The sequence below is a fragment of the Cupressus sempervirens genome, chromosome 4 (genome assembly GCF_028749045.1).
Source record: "Cupressus sempervirens isolate cs-2001-9-10 chromosome 4, ASM2874904v1, whole genome shotgun sequence".
In the NCBI taxonomy this organism is placed as follows: Eukaryota; Viridiplantae; Streptophyta; class Pinopsida; order Cupressales; family Cupressaceae; genus Cupressus; species Cupressus sempervirens.
In genome coordinates, this window is record NC_143121.1 from 171,217,363 (window position 1) to 171,233,495 (window position 16,133).

A 16,133-nucleotide genomic window follows, 5' to 3' on the forward strand; every position below is an offset into this window, starting at 1 on the left:
TTGGATATAAAGGCTCCATGCACTAGCCCAACAATGGAAGCCAAGGATGTGACAATGCATGTATTGGCACACTCTTCCTGTGAGAATCCCAAGTATCCACTATTGCTATTAATTTGGGCATCACTATATGATTCAAGATATTATGAAGTACTGAAGCCAGTAGTAACTCTCCTTTGTCTCCATAAAATGTAGCATAGGTTCAGGGTCCCTTGGCTTCTAGGAATTTGTAGTAGCTATTGTCACTGTTGGAAGAATAACTTCAGTGAAGTGTTGAGTGTAAGGAGTTGAAGAAGAAAGTTCTACTTTTGTGTAAATGCCATAATCATGAGGCTCATTCCCTTGTAGAAGCCTCAGCCACAATGACATTACCTCTAAACCATGCAAAATATGTATGTATGTATGTATGTATGTATATATATATATATATATATACATATACATATACATATACATATATATACATATATATATACATATACATACATATACATATGTATATATATGTATATATACATATATATACATATATATATGTATGTATATGTATATATACATATATATACATATATATATGTATGTATATGTATATATATATATATATATATATGTATGTATGTATGTATGTATGTATATATATATATATATATATATATATATATTTGTATGTATACAGAGAGATCTTGTGGATTGTGGAGATCAATGGAGATCTAGGATTTCATTGCAATGTGCTTGTGATCATTGCATTTTGTTACTATGCTCTTGTGATCTCGGCATCTTGTTGCCATGCCCTTGTGATCTTCATATGTGTGTGTGTGTGTGTGTACACACACATATACATACATACACACACATGTGTGTGTGTCTATGTATGTATATAAACAAAGAGATCTTGGCACAATAGAAAAATAATAAAGCTCACTCAACATGTAGCATGGACATAGATGTGACAGCAACATCTATTGGGAAGTATATTCCTCTTTTTCTTTCTCATTTTTCATGTGTTTATTTCACTTGAACTATTATTTCTTACGGGCTATTTTGTAATATTGGATTCATTTTATGTAGGAGGCAATGAGGACATTCTTGAATGTACTTGTGTGATGAATTTTTTATGAGCAATGAAGATGGACTTCCCCTGAGAGTAGCAGGAGGCGATGAGGACATTCCAGGTACTTTAAAGATTGATCCTTTCTTAAATATTTTAGATGCTAATTGGGAATTTTGATTTTAGATGTTAACCAACAAATGAGCTTCCACCTTTGAATGGTTGGCCCTGATTAGTAGAGAATATTAAGCTATTTTTAAAACCACGAGTGAAGCTCAACATTAACCTATGATTGCATGACAACTAACTATGTGAATCTCTTGGTTTTAGGTAATGTAGAAGGACACTATAGTTCAATATGTGTAGTGGGTGATCCCACAATAATGGGTTCCACTTTTTGACCAATTTTGACATTGAAATCAATATTTTTGCAACAAACGTCACATTCAACTAACTATATCTCGAAAACTATAAATAATTTCAAGATGACATAAACTAATGATTTTGAGTACTTTGTTCCTACTTTGTAACCATATTTTTTAATCTAAAAAAAACAATTATTTACATCAATTTTTTCATCTCCTTCGAAAATTGGTACATAATAAAATTCAATATTTTAAAGAGTGACGGTCCATTTGACACACATAACTTTTTTTCTAGAAATTATAATGACATAATTCTTTTGGTATTAGATTTGTAACATCAATATTCATAGGATCTGTTTGGTTTGATTCATTTTGGTTGAATATTATATAGTTTATGAAGTTTTGAAGTGACACGAATCATAATTTAGACATACGTTCTATTTGACACAGATAATTTGAAGTCAATTTATCAGAAACCTTTTTTTTTTTAATAGAAAGGTATCTCAATAAGCTAGTTCCTACATATTTTTCAAAAAAAAATTGACCTAATTTACTAATTTTTCCGAGGTGTTGAAGTCAGTTGATACTCAATCGGTAATGAACCTATAATGAGTTAAACTCATATTTGAAAGTCTTAATTAATATAATCTGTATTACAATTATAGTCGTTGGAAAGCTTGCTCCGAGTAGCACAAATTGGCATTTTTTAATTTTATAGTAGGAGATCATTCAATCTCAATTTTAGGGGTCAAAAGAGCCAATTTCATTTTTTCTCTAGAAAACAACACCAAAAATTTGTAATTTGAGATGTTTGCACGAACACTATGTTCGCTCGAACATGTCTAATAGGTTCGTACAAACACATGTTCACATGAACGTATGAGAAAATAATCCGACAACCAAAAAATTAATTTAATGTGTTCGCGTGAACATGTAAAATAATTTGTGTTCGCATGAACATACAAAAAAGGAAAATTTATCAAGATCTCAAATGGAAAAGTGGAATTTTAATCGCAAAATTGTTGTTAGAAATATGTTTGCACGAACATATTAACAAGGTATGTTCATGTGAATATACCTTATTTAAACTCAATATGTTTGTGCAAACATAAAATATTTATATGTTCACACGAACATAGTTAGCACGTTCGGGTGAACATATGTAAAATTCAATATGCGAATTTTTTATCATTTCGCGATTTCCTTCGTCCCCCAAAAGTGGTACCCAGTATTGTGGGTTCACCTTGTAATCTGAATTCATATGCATATTATTGGAATTCTTTAGAATAACTGACAAGGGGGGCAATGAATCAGTTATCCAAGGTTTAGATGTATAAATAAAACTTTTCACAACTTAGTGAACCCATAAAACATTTATACTCATGCATGCATCCATTAAGATTATGCAATTCATAAAACATGTAGGTTACTATCAAATCAACTTGCAGAAATGTAAAGCATGAAACATAACAGATTTGTCAACACACTTGACACAATGATTTACATGGAAACCCAATTTGGGAAAAACCACCAGTAACATGCTACTCCTTTTCACTCTTCTGAAGTGATACCCTATGAAAGGACAGCACTGTTAAAGGTTATAATACACACTGTTAAATGTGACCCAGTTAAGGGATTTCAATCACCCTATTAGAAGTGAACCTTCTTAGAGGACTTTAGGCCATTCACTTTGAATGCCACCTGATTAAAGGATTTTCAAATGATTGTTAGGTCAACCTTAATCCAAAGGATTTACCCTAGACTGATACAGTTGTTAAAGAGTAATAGTAGAGCTTTGATCTAATAAAACTTATAACATCTCTTGCAAATTACAGATCTCTATTCAGTCCTTAATTATGCTTGGCTTTCATACTTTGCAGTTCTGATAGCTTGTTCACCCTTCAAGCATTCATCTCCTTAAGCCTTCTTTCTTAATATGCCATTGTAGATTCTCCTATTGGGTCACTTGATGAAGCAAAACCCTTTTTCATACTTACCATTTTCTCTCTCATCACTTCATGACCAGACATTCCTTTTTATAGAAAATTAAGATATTTTTCTATTTTTCATCATCCATTTTAGGGTTCGGATAGATTAGGTAGGATACAATGTATCTACCCCTTATCTTGTATCTCTTCTAGAAACTTCTCCTAGAATCCATTTGAAATTGCCTCAAAATGATTTACATCAACTTTTATGCCACCAACTCATCAATCTTATCTTCCTCCTAGTTCACAAGTTTCAAGAAAAAAAACTTGTCGACTTAGATTCAGTGAATTTTTGATCTTTAGCATAATGCAGCAGCTTGACATTATTAACCTTCTAATGCTTAGCATCGACTGTAAAATCACTCGGCATCAACTAAAGTTTACTAATGGTTGGCATCAACTAAAATTTACTCAGCATCAACTGTCTTACTTAGCATCCACTAGAATTTGCTTTCACTCAGATCCAACTAACTTTCTACTCAGCTTGCACTGACTTTGCTCAGCACCTACCATCCACTTAGTCAAGCTTGGCAAAAAAACTTTGTGTAACTTGTTCTTCTAAACTTTCTTAGTGTAGCCAACATTTGTAACCTTAAGTAGATTATTAATACATCATGTCATCACTATCTTAACTAGTCCTTGTACTTCATTACATAATTATAACTCAACCTTTCCTCTAGGTGCTATTGTTACCTCTTATTGATCAAATCCTTTTCATCAATCAACTAAGTGATAGTACTTGAATCTTATAAGCAGTTGTCTTACTAGTAAATAGAAATTTTGACATTAGTGACAAAAAAATGATTGAAACATGTAGTCTACTTCAACAATATTCTTCTTTCAATAATCTCTCTCAGTAACCATCAATCATAGTTCAACAATCTCCCTCTTTGGCATTGATGGCACATCAAACTGATCAACTAAGTCAATCAAATGATGAACATCTTGTTCAACTAAATTGACTAAGTTAAAATAGTAATTCTTAATACCAAAAAGAAAAACTTGTATCGAAATTTCTCCCTCTATCAGCAACTTCCATCTTCTAATCAGGTTATAAAAACTCTTTCTTATAACTCCCTCTGAGTTCTTTCATGTATTTCCCTCTTACTAGGTAGATTAGGATTTCTCCCTCTTTCTTACATCATTCATGTGTCCTCTTCTAATTAGCTGCATCAGCATTATCTGATCTCCCTCTAAGATTAGTAGCTTCTCCAGCTTCTTTGACAACAATTTCTTGCACTTTCTCCAATACACTTTCTACCTTTCTGATTAGTAAATTTCTCTATTTATTCTGACTTTTGATCTCTGACTCTTGACTAGTAGAGTATCTCCCTCTTTATCAGTAAATCTCTATTCTAGCTCTTGATCAGTGAATCTCTATTCTAGCTCTTGATCAGTGAATCTGTCCCTCTTTAACAACAATGCCAAAGCCATATACCAAAAATTTGTCATCTTAAAATATGCATATATAAGCTTTTGCAATTTCTTCAGTTTCTCCCTCTATCACCTTGCTTGTGACTAATTTGAAGTTTTAGTTCTGTGATTACTTTAGGTAGCTCCTAAAGTAAGATCCTCTACATCAATTTGAACATCAATTTGTTTGATGCAGGGCACTCCTTTAGTTGCTTAGATAGCCTTTGATAGGGGTATCATCCCTAGTTTACCTCTTAGATGTTCATGAGCATCCTTAGGTAATGGTTTTGTGAAGATATCAACAATTTTCTCCTTTGTGTTAACATATTCCAGCTTTACCTCTTTATGTTGAACTAATTCTCTTAAGTAATTATACTTAATTGCAATGTGCTTTTCCTTGGTGTGTATCACTAGATTCTTATATATATTGATGGCACTTGTATTATCACAATAAAGTATCACAGGTTCTATGATTTCTTCCTTCATTCTTCTAAGTAGTTGTTTGATCCATACAATGTTTGTGCAATTTACAGTAGCAACAACATATTCAGCTTCAACAGTAGATTGTGAGGTGCAACTTTGTTTCTTGCTAGTCCATGTAACTAGTCTCTTGCCTAAGAAAAATGCTTCTCCACTAGTGCTCTTTCTATCATCTATGTTTCTAGCCCAATCAACATTAGTATAGGCTCTCAATTCAAAACTTTCATTCTTCTTGTAGTATAGACCAAACTCTTCCGTTCCTTTCAGATATCTCATTATTCTCTTCACAGCCATTAAATGATTCTCCCTAGGATTAACAAAGAATCTTGCAACTATCCCTATAGATAATGAAATACCAAGTCTATTATGCACTACATATAGTAATTTTCCAATCATATAATGTCTGATTCACCTCGGCAGAATCATCATTCTTTAACAACTTGTGTCTTGTCACCATAGGTGTACTTACTGATTAGTTTTCAATATTTCTTTGACATACTTTGACTGAGTGATATATATACCATACTTCATCTAATATACTTTCAAATCCCACAAAAAATTGATTTCTCCAAACATGGACATTTCAAATTCTTGCTTCATCTGATTTGCAAAATTCCTACATAAAGCATCTTGACCTCCAAATATGATATCATCAACAAATATTTCAGACAACAAAATACCTTTTCCTTTCTCTGTCTTTATGTACATATTGTTGTTATCATCAATCCTTTCAAATCCAATCTCTTCAAGATAAGTATGAATTCTTTCATACCATGCTCTTAGTGCTTGTTTCAAACCATACAGAGCTTTATGTAGTCTACATATCATGTTCTTATTGTTATCATCAACAAAACCTTCTGGTTGTTCTATGTAAAATTCTTCCTCTAATATACCATCTAGAAATGAAAATTTAGCATCCATCTGATAAACTTTGAAACCTTTGTATGCATCATAAGCAAGTAGAGTTCTTACTCCTTCCATTCTTGCAACAGGAGCAAATGTCTCCCCATAGTCTATTCCTTATTCTTATGCATATCCTTTGTAGACTAATCTTGCTTTGTTCCTTGTGACTTCACCATTTTCATCTAGCTTGTTTCTGAATACTCACTTGGTGCCAATCACATTTTTGTCTTCTGGTCTAAGAACTAGACTCCATGTTTTGTTCTTCTCTATTTGTTCAATCTCTTCCTCCATGGCTTTGTACCAATCCATATATTCTAATGCATCTTTTACTAATTTGGGCTCTTTCATGCTTAGCAAAAATGATTCACTTCTTAATCTATTTCTTGTTAATGGTCTAGCATCTTTGTTTCCAATGATTTGATCAATAGGATGATGTCTTTTGACATATTTGGACAATCTTGGCTCAGCTCTTATTTCTTCACTTTGTCTTCTAGCTTCAAAATCACTGTGTACATCTCTATCAGGTATCTCAACATCTCTTTCATGTGTACTACTCAAAATTAGAATGTGCACCCAATTCATTCTGTAACTCGGCATCTGAATGCAGCTCGATTCCTGAATGTAACTCGGCATTCAAAGGATGTGACTTGGTAGTCACTGAAATTTTCTATTGGTTTGCAACTTGATTTGCAGAATCTTCTTTAGTAGGCATTCCTTCATAAAAGTATACAAATGATTTGTATCCTTCTAATTTTTTCATAGGTTCAACCTCATGTACTTCTATATATTCATCAAAATTCACATTTGCACTTTCCACAATTTTGTTAGTGTTAATATTCAAACATTTGTAAGTTTTACTTCTTGTGGAGTAGCCAAGGGATATACCTTCTTCACTTTTTGCATCAAGCTTGCCATTCCTAACATCTTTAAGAATGTAACATTTACTTCCAAATACCTTAAAGTATTTTACATTGGGAGGATATCCATACCATAGTTAAAAAGGTGTTAAATGAGTACCTTTCTTGATTTGCACATGATTCAGAGTATAGACAGTTTTACTTATAGCTTCTCTCCAATATTTCAAAGCAACATTCTTCTCCATCATGAGTGTTCTAGCACAATCCATTATAGATCTGTTTCTTCTTTTAGCTATTCCATTTTGTAGAGGGGTCCTAGGTGTAGATGTCTATCTTTTGATTCCTCTTTCATTACAAAACATCTCAAAACTCATTTGATGTGAATTCTCCTCCTCTATCTAATCTCAAACATTTTAGACTCTTACCTGTTTCTTTCTCAACACTTGCTAAGTACCACTTAAACATTTGAAAAGCATCAAATTTATGTTTTAAAAACATAACTATCATCATCCTAGAATAATCAGCAACAAGCAGCATTATGTACTTATCTTCTCTATAGCTTTACATTTTAATTGGTCCACACAAATCAATATGAAAAATCTCTAGTATTTCTTTAGAGGTAGAAGGTTTACTCTTAAAGCTTGACTTTGTCATTTTACCTAGCTGACATTGTTTGCACACTACATTGTCGAGCTTCTTCGACTTAGGCAATCCACTAACTTTCTTCATGTTACTAATACTAACCAAGTTATCAAAATTAACATGACATAACCTTTTGTGCCAAAGCCATGCATTATCTAATTTTGCAACAAGACAAGTAGGATTCTTCATATCAAGATAGAATAGATTACTTCTAGTTTGATCACCTTTTCCAATCAGCTTCCCATTTGTATCATATATTTTAGCAATCTTATTTTCAAATTCAACCTTGCATCCCAAATTATTCAATTGTGATACACTTAACAAGTTATAGTTTAGTCCTTCAACATAGTAAGCATTGTCACATGAAATTTTGTCTTTGAGTTTGATAGAACCTTTTCCTTTTATCAAACATGGTGCATCATTACCAAATCTTACACTATTCCCATCATAACAATTTAGGGTAATGAACTTACTTCTGTCTCCAGTATGTGATGTGAGCATCCAAGGTCAATGATCCATCTTTCTTGTTCACACAAGTCACAAATGCAATTACCTCATCTTCATCAGATTCATCCTTCATTGCTACATACACCACTTCATCATCATGTTCATCAAAATCATCCCCTTCAGGAATATAGCATTTCTTCTTGCCTTTATCTTTATAATCTTTTTTGTCATCTTCTCTTCTATTTTTGTACTTGTTGCCATCTCTGTAGTTCTTCTTCTATGTACATATTGTGGCAATATGACCAACTTCATTGCAATTGAAACAAATGATGGGTAACTTACCTTTGAACTTACCTTTACCTCTATGGAATCCTCTTGCCAGTGGTGCTTCCAATTGTTCAACAACTTCCTCATCTGTATTATTGTCACTAGATACATATTTTATCTTTCTCTTCTTCTTCTTCTTCTTCTTCTGCTTCAATTCATCAGAGTCCTTCAATAACAACTTGGCTTTGAAATCAGATTCAAGACTCTCAAGTTTGTAATTATCAAAGTCAAATAGCTCAAAAGTAGTGATTCTTCCTACCAAACCTTTAAGAGTTAGATCATTTCCTGGAATGCATCTTAGTTCTTGAATTGTAGAAACTCTAATAGCATAAATAAGTAGTAGTGTTCTCAAGCCTTTTCTTAACACAATATCATCATCTATATGACTAGTAGCTCCTCTTATTGCACTAAAAACTTCTTTTATTCTAGCAACATATTGAGCAATATTATCACCTTCTTTCATTCTCATATCATCAAACTTACCTCTGAGACTCTTAGATTTGGCTCTTTGAACATTTTTGTCTCCTCCATAGATAGTGTGTAGGGCATCCCACATTTTTTTTGCAGTGTCATAGCCTTTGATATCATCAAATTTCGCATAGCTTAGGGTAGAGGCAATCTCCAACATTGCCCGATTGTGTTATTTCTTTTTCTTCATATCTTTAGCAGTTAGGGCTCTAACTAGATCAACATGTTCTATTGTAATGGTAGATTGTGCATGATGTCCAAGTCCTCCAAGGTGTAGCTTCATCAAACTTTTCCATGTAGGAAAGTTATCTCTATTGAGCTTGGGTACTTCTCTTTTAGACATCTCGATCTTTGTGCTTCTAGTACCTTGAAACTAGTCCTCTTAAGAAGATGGCTATAATACCAATTGTTGGAATTCTTTAGAATAACTGAGAGGGGGGAGGGGTGGTGAATCAGTTATCCAAGGTCCAAATGTATAAATAAAACTTTTCACATCTTAGTGAACCCATAAAATATTTATACTCATGCATGCATCCACTAAGATTATGCAATTCCTAAAACATGCAGATTACTATCAAATCAACCTGCAGACATAAAACATAACAGATTCATTAGCACACTTGACACAATGATTTACGTGTAAACCCAATTTGGAAAAACCCACCAGTCACATGCTACGCCCTTTCACTCTTTTGAAGTGATGCCCTATGAAAGGCCAACCTTGTTAAAGGTTACAATACACACTGTTAAATGTGACCCGGTTAAGGGATTTCAATCACCTTGTTAGAAGTGAGCCTTATTAGAGGACTTTAGGCCATTCACTTGGAATGCCACTCGGTTAAAGGATTTTCAAATGACTATTAGGTCAACCTTAATCCAAAGGATTTACCCTAGACTGATACAATTGTTAGAGAGTAACAATAGAGATTTGATCTAATAAATCTTACAAATTCTCTTACAGATTACAAATATCTATTTAGTCCTTAATTTTTCTTGGCTTTCATACTTTGCAGTTCTGATAGCGTGTTCACCCTTCAAGCATTCATCTCCTTAAACCGTCTTGTTTAACATGTCATTACAGGTTCTCCTCTTGGGTCACTTGATGAAACAAAACCCTTGTTCATACTTCCCCATCTACTCTCTCATCGCTTCATGACCAGGCATTCCTTTTTATAGGAAATTAAGATACTTTTCCATTTTCCATCATCCATTTTAGGGTTCATATGGATTAGGTAGGATACAATGTATCTACCCCTTATCTTGTATCTCTTCTAGAAACTTCTCCTAGAATCCATTTGAAATAGCCTCAAAATGGTTTACATCAACTTTTGTGCCACCGACTCATCAACCTTATCTTCCTCCTGGTTCACAAGTTTCAAGAAAACAAACTTTTTAGCTTAGATTCGATGAATCTTCAATCTTTAGCATAATGCAACAACTCGACATTACTAACCTTTTGATGCTCGGCACATATTGCATTGCTCGACATCAACTGTAAAATCACTCAGCATCAACTAAAGTTTACTGATGCTTAGCATCAACTAAAATTTACTTGACATCAACTGTGTTCCTCGACATCCACTAGAATTTTCTTTCACTCAACTCCAACTAACTTTCTGCTCAGCTTGCACTGACTTTGCTTGGCACCTACTGTCCACTCGGTCAAGCTTGGCAGACAAACTTTGTGTAACTTGTTCTTCTAAACTTTTTTAGTGTAGCCAACATTTGTAACCTTAAGTAGATTATCAATACATCATGTCATCACTGTCTTAACTAATCCTTGTACTTCATTGCATAATTATAACTCAAGCTTTCCTCTAGGGGCTATTGTTACCTCTTATTGATCAAATCCTTTTCATCGATCAACTAAGTGATAGTACTTGAATCTTATAAGCAGTTGTCTTACCAGAAAATAACAAGTTTTTCATCACTGACAAAACAATGATTAAAACACATAGTCTACTTCAACAATCTCCTTCTTTCAATAATCTCTCTCAGTAGTGATGAATCATATCTCAACACATACAACATCAGGTGGAGCTGAAAAATGCAACAAGTTTGCATTTGTGTTGGAGGTCTTTAATTAGGTATTTTAAGTTATAGACCATCACAAACATTGTTCATGATGGTCTATAATTTGAAAAACTTAATAGACCTATTAAATAAATGTAATTTTGTTGTATTTTTTCAATTACGCCTATTGTCCATGCATTTGAATGCTTGCACGTGCATTCTTGATTCAGAGTGGTAGAATCTTATTTTGGATGCGACAAGAAAATGACATGCACTAGAAGATGGGAAAATGATGTCACTTTTGCAAGTCTAGAACTTTTTTGTACTGTAAAGATTGATCCTTTCTTAAAGATTTTAGATATTAATTGAGAATTTAGATGTGGGGGGGGGGGGGGGGGGGGGGGGGGTGGTGGTCATCTAAGCTTCCACCTTCACGTGGTTGGCCCTAATTAGTAGAGAATATTAAACTATCCTCATAACCAAGTGAAGGTAAACATTAACCTATGATTGCAGGACAACTAACTGTGTGAAATTCTTGGTTTCAGGCAATGCAAAAGGACAACATAGTTCAATATGCAATCTTAATTCATATGCATCCGACATCAAGTGGAGCTGAAAAAGCCCAATAGTTTTGTATTTTATTAGAGGTTTAAATAGACCTATTAAATAAATGTAAATGTGTTGGGTTTTTTCAGCTCCACCTATTGTCCATGCATTTGAATGCAGCTATACATGCATTCTTGATTAAAAGTGGCAAAATCTTATTTTGTATATGGTAGAAAAATGACATGCACCAGAAGATGGGAAAATGATGTCACTTTTGCAAGTCTAGAACCTTTTTTTGTACTTTAAAGATTGGTCATTTCTTAAATATTTTAGATGTTAACGAGGAATTTAGATGTTAGGGGGAGGGTTGGGGTGGGGCAAAATGAGCTTCCAACTTCACATATTTTTCCTTGATTAGTAGAGAATATTAAACTATTCTTCAAACCAAGTGAAGCTCAATATTAACCTATGATTGCATGAAAACTAATTGTGTGAATCTATTGTGAGCTATGAGAGCATTATAGCTGAATTTGAGCCAATTTTTTTAAATTAATACAAGTCATCGTAATTATGACAAATTATTCTGATAGCTAGCCATTGCTCCCACAACATTTTTGTGACATACTCGTTGATATTCTGACAGATTGTTATGACGGCTAGTCGTCACTCCCACAACATTGATGTCTCTTTCACGTCGCACATGCAACAGCATTCCAAATAGATAGCCATCAAAATTGTGATGGTATAAAGATGAAATCTTTTCATGGTCTTGTTCCAAGTTACGATAGCTTTATCCATCACAATTGTGATGGACACCCTTGATGTTGCAATTTTCTATAGAAAAAGTTTGACGTTAATTTGACGGGAGCCAAAAAGTGGTGTTGTCTCTTGGGTAACAAGTGGCCATCATAATTGCAATGACCTATCATCATAATTCAAGCCCAAATGTAGTAGTGAGTCATAACTCCTAATAATCTTGCAACAAGGGAAAATGTGTCACAATATTCAATTCCTTCTTCTTGTGCATATCCCTTACAAACTAGTATTGCCTTATTTCTTATGACACTTTTTTTCATTTAGCTTGTTTTTGAATACCCACTTGGTTCTAATGACATTCTTTTCCTTTGGTCTAGGTGTAATGCCTTGCTAAGGGATCTAAAAGAATTAACCTAAAGTTTTACTAAGTTTTTCACACTTTTTTTTTTAAAGAATAACATGTACAACAATCATTAAGTAGCGGAAGCAATAACATATAATCATACATAAGGAAACATAACTGATTACATTCCTTAAGGATCCCAAGATGTTAAGTTACATTTAATTTTAATTAATATTAAGTCAAATAAATAACACATCCACATGAAAGAATAACTACAAGTCCAGTCCATTTAAATAATATAAATTTGTTTCGAATGCCACTTGTAAATAAATTCGGAATGCACAATCATCCATTGTACATGTCACAAGGTATGAGAGGCTGAAAGAATATATATTTATAAAATAGATTACATCATCCCTTTTGGATCCATGCAACAAGATACAATACAATAAGTAAAAACATAAATCAAATAGATATAACCATCCATCATAATACACAAAGATAGAATGAAAGGAAATGCAGACAAGGAACTCTAGCCACGACATCAATGGATAGATCTCAATGGTAAAAGTAAAAAGCACTACCACCCAACCTCATGGTAACTTGAAAAGGTCCACTCCCACTACGTTGAGGAGATAGTCTCAAGTCCCAAATAAGATATCAATCCCAAAAATCAAAAGTAATATCTAGGTCAAGGAAAACCCTAAAAGTAATCTAACTCAAAGTTTCCAAGATAAGTCAACATCTAGACCCAGAGGCAAACAAAGACACGTAGAAAATCTATACTGCTAGTGGAAAAGTGTCATCACACGAACCAGCTCTAGGGTTACATGGCTATTCTTTTAATCCTCCAGCCCCCTAGTGACTCTACATGACACTAGTATCCTTTCGTACTGACAAGGCATACTAATGATGCATGGTTGCAACCAAGCGTCCTCTCTACTCCCATCCTAGTCTGTACTAGTACTCGAGGCATGGGTGAGGAAAACAAAGACTCTTATTAGGTTCATTTTACTCTCATTTAGTGTAGAGTTATCACTTATTAACTACTTATAATGGGTTACCTTGGCAACCACTTTGGGCCCTGGCCTCCATTGCAAGCCACTTCCCAACTTAACATACAGATTACCTAACCTAGGCTCATAAAAGTACAAATCAAAGAATCACAATTTTCACCTCAGTCCTATATAAGTGATTGGAAAGCATCAAAATATAATCCACAATAACACCTCTGTTCTTTACAAGCAATTGGAAAGCATCCCAAAAACAATTGATTGAAGACTCAAAGGTTAACTCAAATAGGTCACACCATTCATCTTAGTTTCACACAAGAACATTGAAAAGCAATAATGAACAATAAATCCAAACTCATCATAGAGCATACTAGACACATTACCATGGTTGAGTTTAAGAAGATCAAGATCAAATCATCATCATGACATTACAAACACAGAACTCTCGAGCCTCTGGTAAAGCAACCTGATTGGTCAAAGCCAAGTCAAACCTTGAAACCCAAATCATAAAATACACATCACATACATAACACACAATGTAGCTTTCTCAATACATTATGTTTTGAAAACACAAAGGTTTAATATTAATATAGGTTTCAAGTTTCCATTTTTCTAGTTACCAGACTCACTAAAGTTCTCGATTTCAAACAGAGTTTAGTTTATGTCTTTACAAAGTATAATAATTATTAAGGTTTTTGAATCATAAAAATACCCTAGTGATAAAAATCATTTTCATTATTATTATTTTTTAATTAGATAATCAAGAAAACTTGAGACTATCAAATAACCATTCACATTTTACGATCCAAAAATATTTTAATAATAATTTAATTAAAATCATTAATTAAATATTTTTAAAATTTAAATTGATAATCATAACATTATTAATAGATAAAAATTATTTGTTTATTAATAAAATAACTTATATCAATTTATTAATAAAATAATTATTAATCTAATAATAATAATGAATAATGTTATTATTATTAAATGACATTTAATATTTAATATTTAATAAATTTTAATTATTTTAATTAACATATTAATTAAATTATTAAAAAAAATTTAAAAATAATCTAAAATAATTAACACCTACCCTAACCATGTTTAAAGCCCATGCAGCTGCTTTATGCAACCGCGGGCTGTCATTGGCAACCACAGACTGCTAGGTAGTCGTGGTCTACCTTTGGCAGCCATGGTTTGCATGGCAACCACTAGTGCCAAGGTAGGAGGAGGAGAAAGGGGGCTAGAGGGGTGGTGGCCCCCGCCCACCCACAATAAATTTTTATTTTTATTTTGTTTTAAAAATAGAACAAGCCCCCCCACCATAATAAATAGCTAAATTTCCATTTAAAATATTAAATAATGGGATTACATTGTAATTATAAATTACCATGTAATTTCATTATTTAATATATATATATTATATATTTTATTATATTTTCCAATATAAATCTGATATACAAACCCAGATCAAACAATCAAAATTGATAAAACAAACTTGTCTTCCCTTCAAAACCTGCATTTCAGGTTTTCAATCAATTTAAACAAAGGTTCCAAATCAAATCCATTCCCAGACATTCTTATGAAACAAAGAGCAATAAAACATAAATGAGGGTTTTCTAATTCTTGAAGCATAAACAATTATTTCTCAATCAAGAACAATAAGCTCGCATACAAGGTTTTCAATTCTCGAAGAATTCTGAAAATAGGAAACACAATAGACATAGAGAAGATAGAAGATTGAAGAACGAAAACCACAGTACAAATAAATCACGAGATCCTACTTGGATCTAATGCTAAGACGACAACCACACGAATCACACAAACAAAACCCTTTCTCTGAAAACTTCCTTCCTCGAAATTGCTCCTCCAAAACTTTGGTTCTTGGAAAATGAACTCTAAATTGCTGATAAGTACTTCTCCCCTAGATTCAAGGCACCAATTATGTGATCATGCGAGGGAACAAGTTAATCACAACCCTTTAACTCTTTATTTACTTATCTTTTGCATTTTCATGCATGCTTTATGCAATATAAAATATCTTTATTAAATTTAATTGCTTTATCTTTTTAATTAATTTATTATATTTTAATCTCATGCATAAGCTTTATGCAATTTAATTAAAATAAACTTTATTAAATAATTGCTTACTCTCTCTTATTAATTTTTGAAGTGCTTTTAATATAATATTTTTTAAACTTAAGTAATAATAGTATTTAGCATTTATTTAAAAATGATCTCCTAAATATATTATTATTAAATTAATTAAATATTATTATGCTTTCAAATTAGAACTACAATTTCCTCTTTAAATTTAATTCTTTTTATTTAATTAATTTCCAAATTAATTAAATATAATTAAATATTGAAATCATCTAAATAACATTCCATTAAATTAAATCATTAATTAAACTTTTAATTTGACTTAATTAATAAAAAAATTACCAAAAACCTACAAGACGAAATATGAAAACCCATCATAAAATATCACATACAAACTCAAGGGTTATAATCACGAATTTAT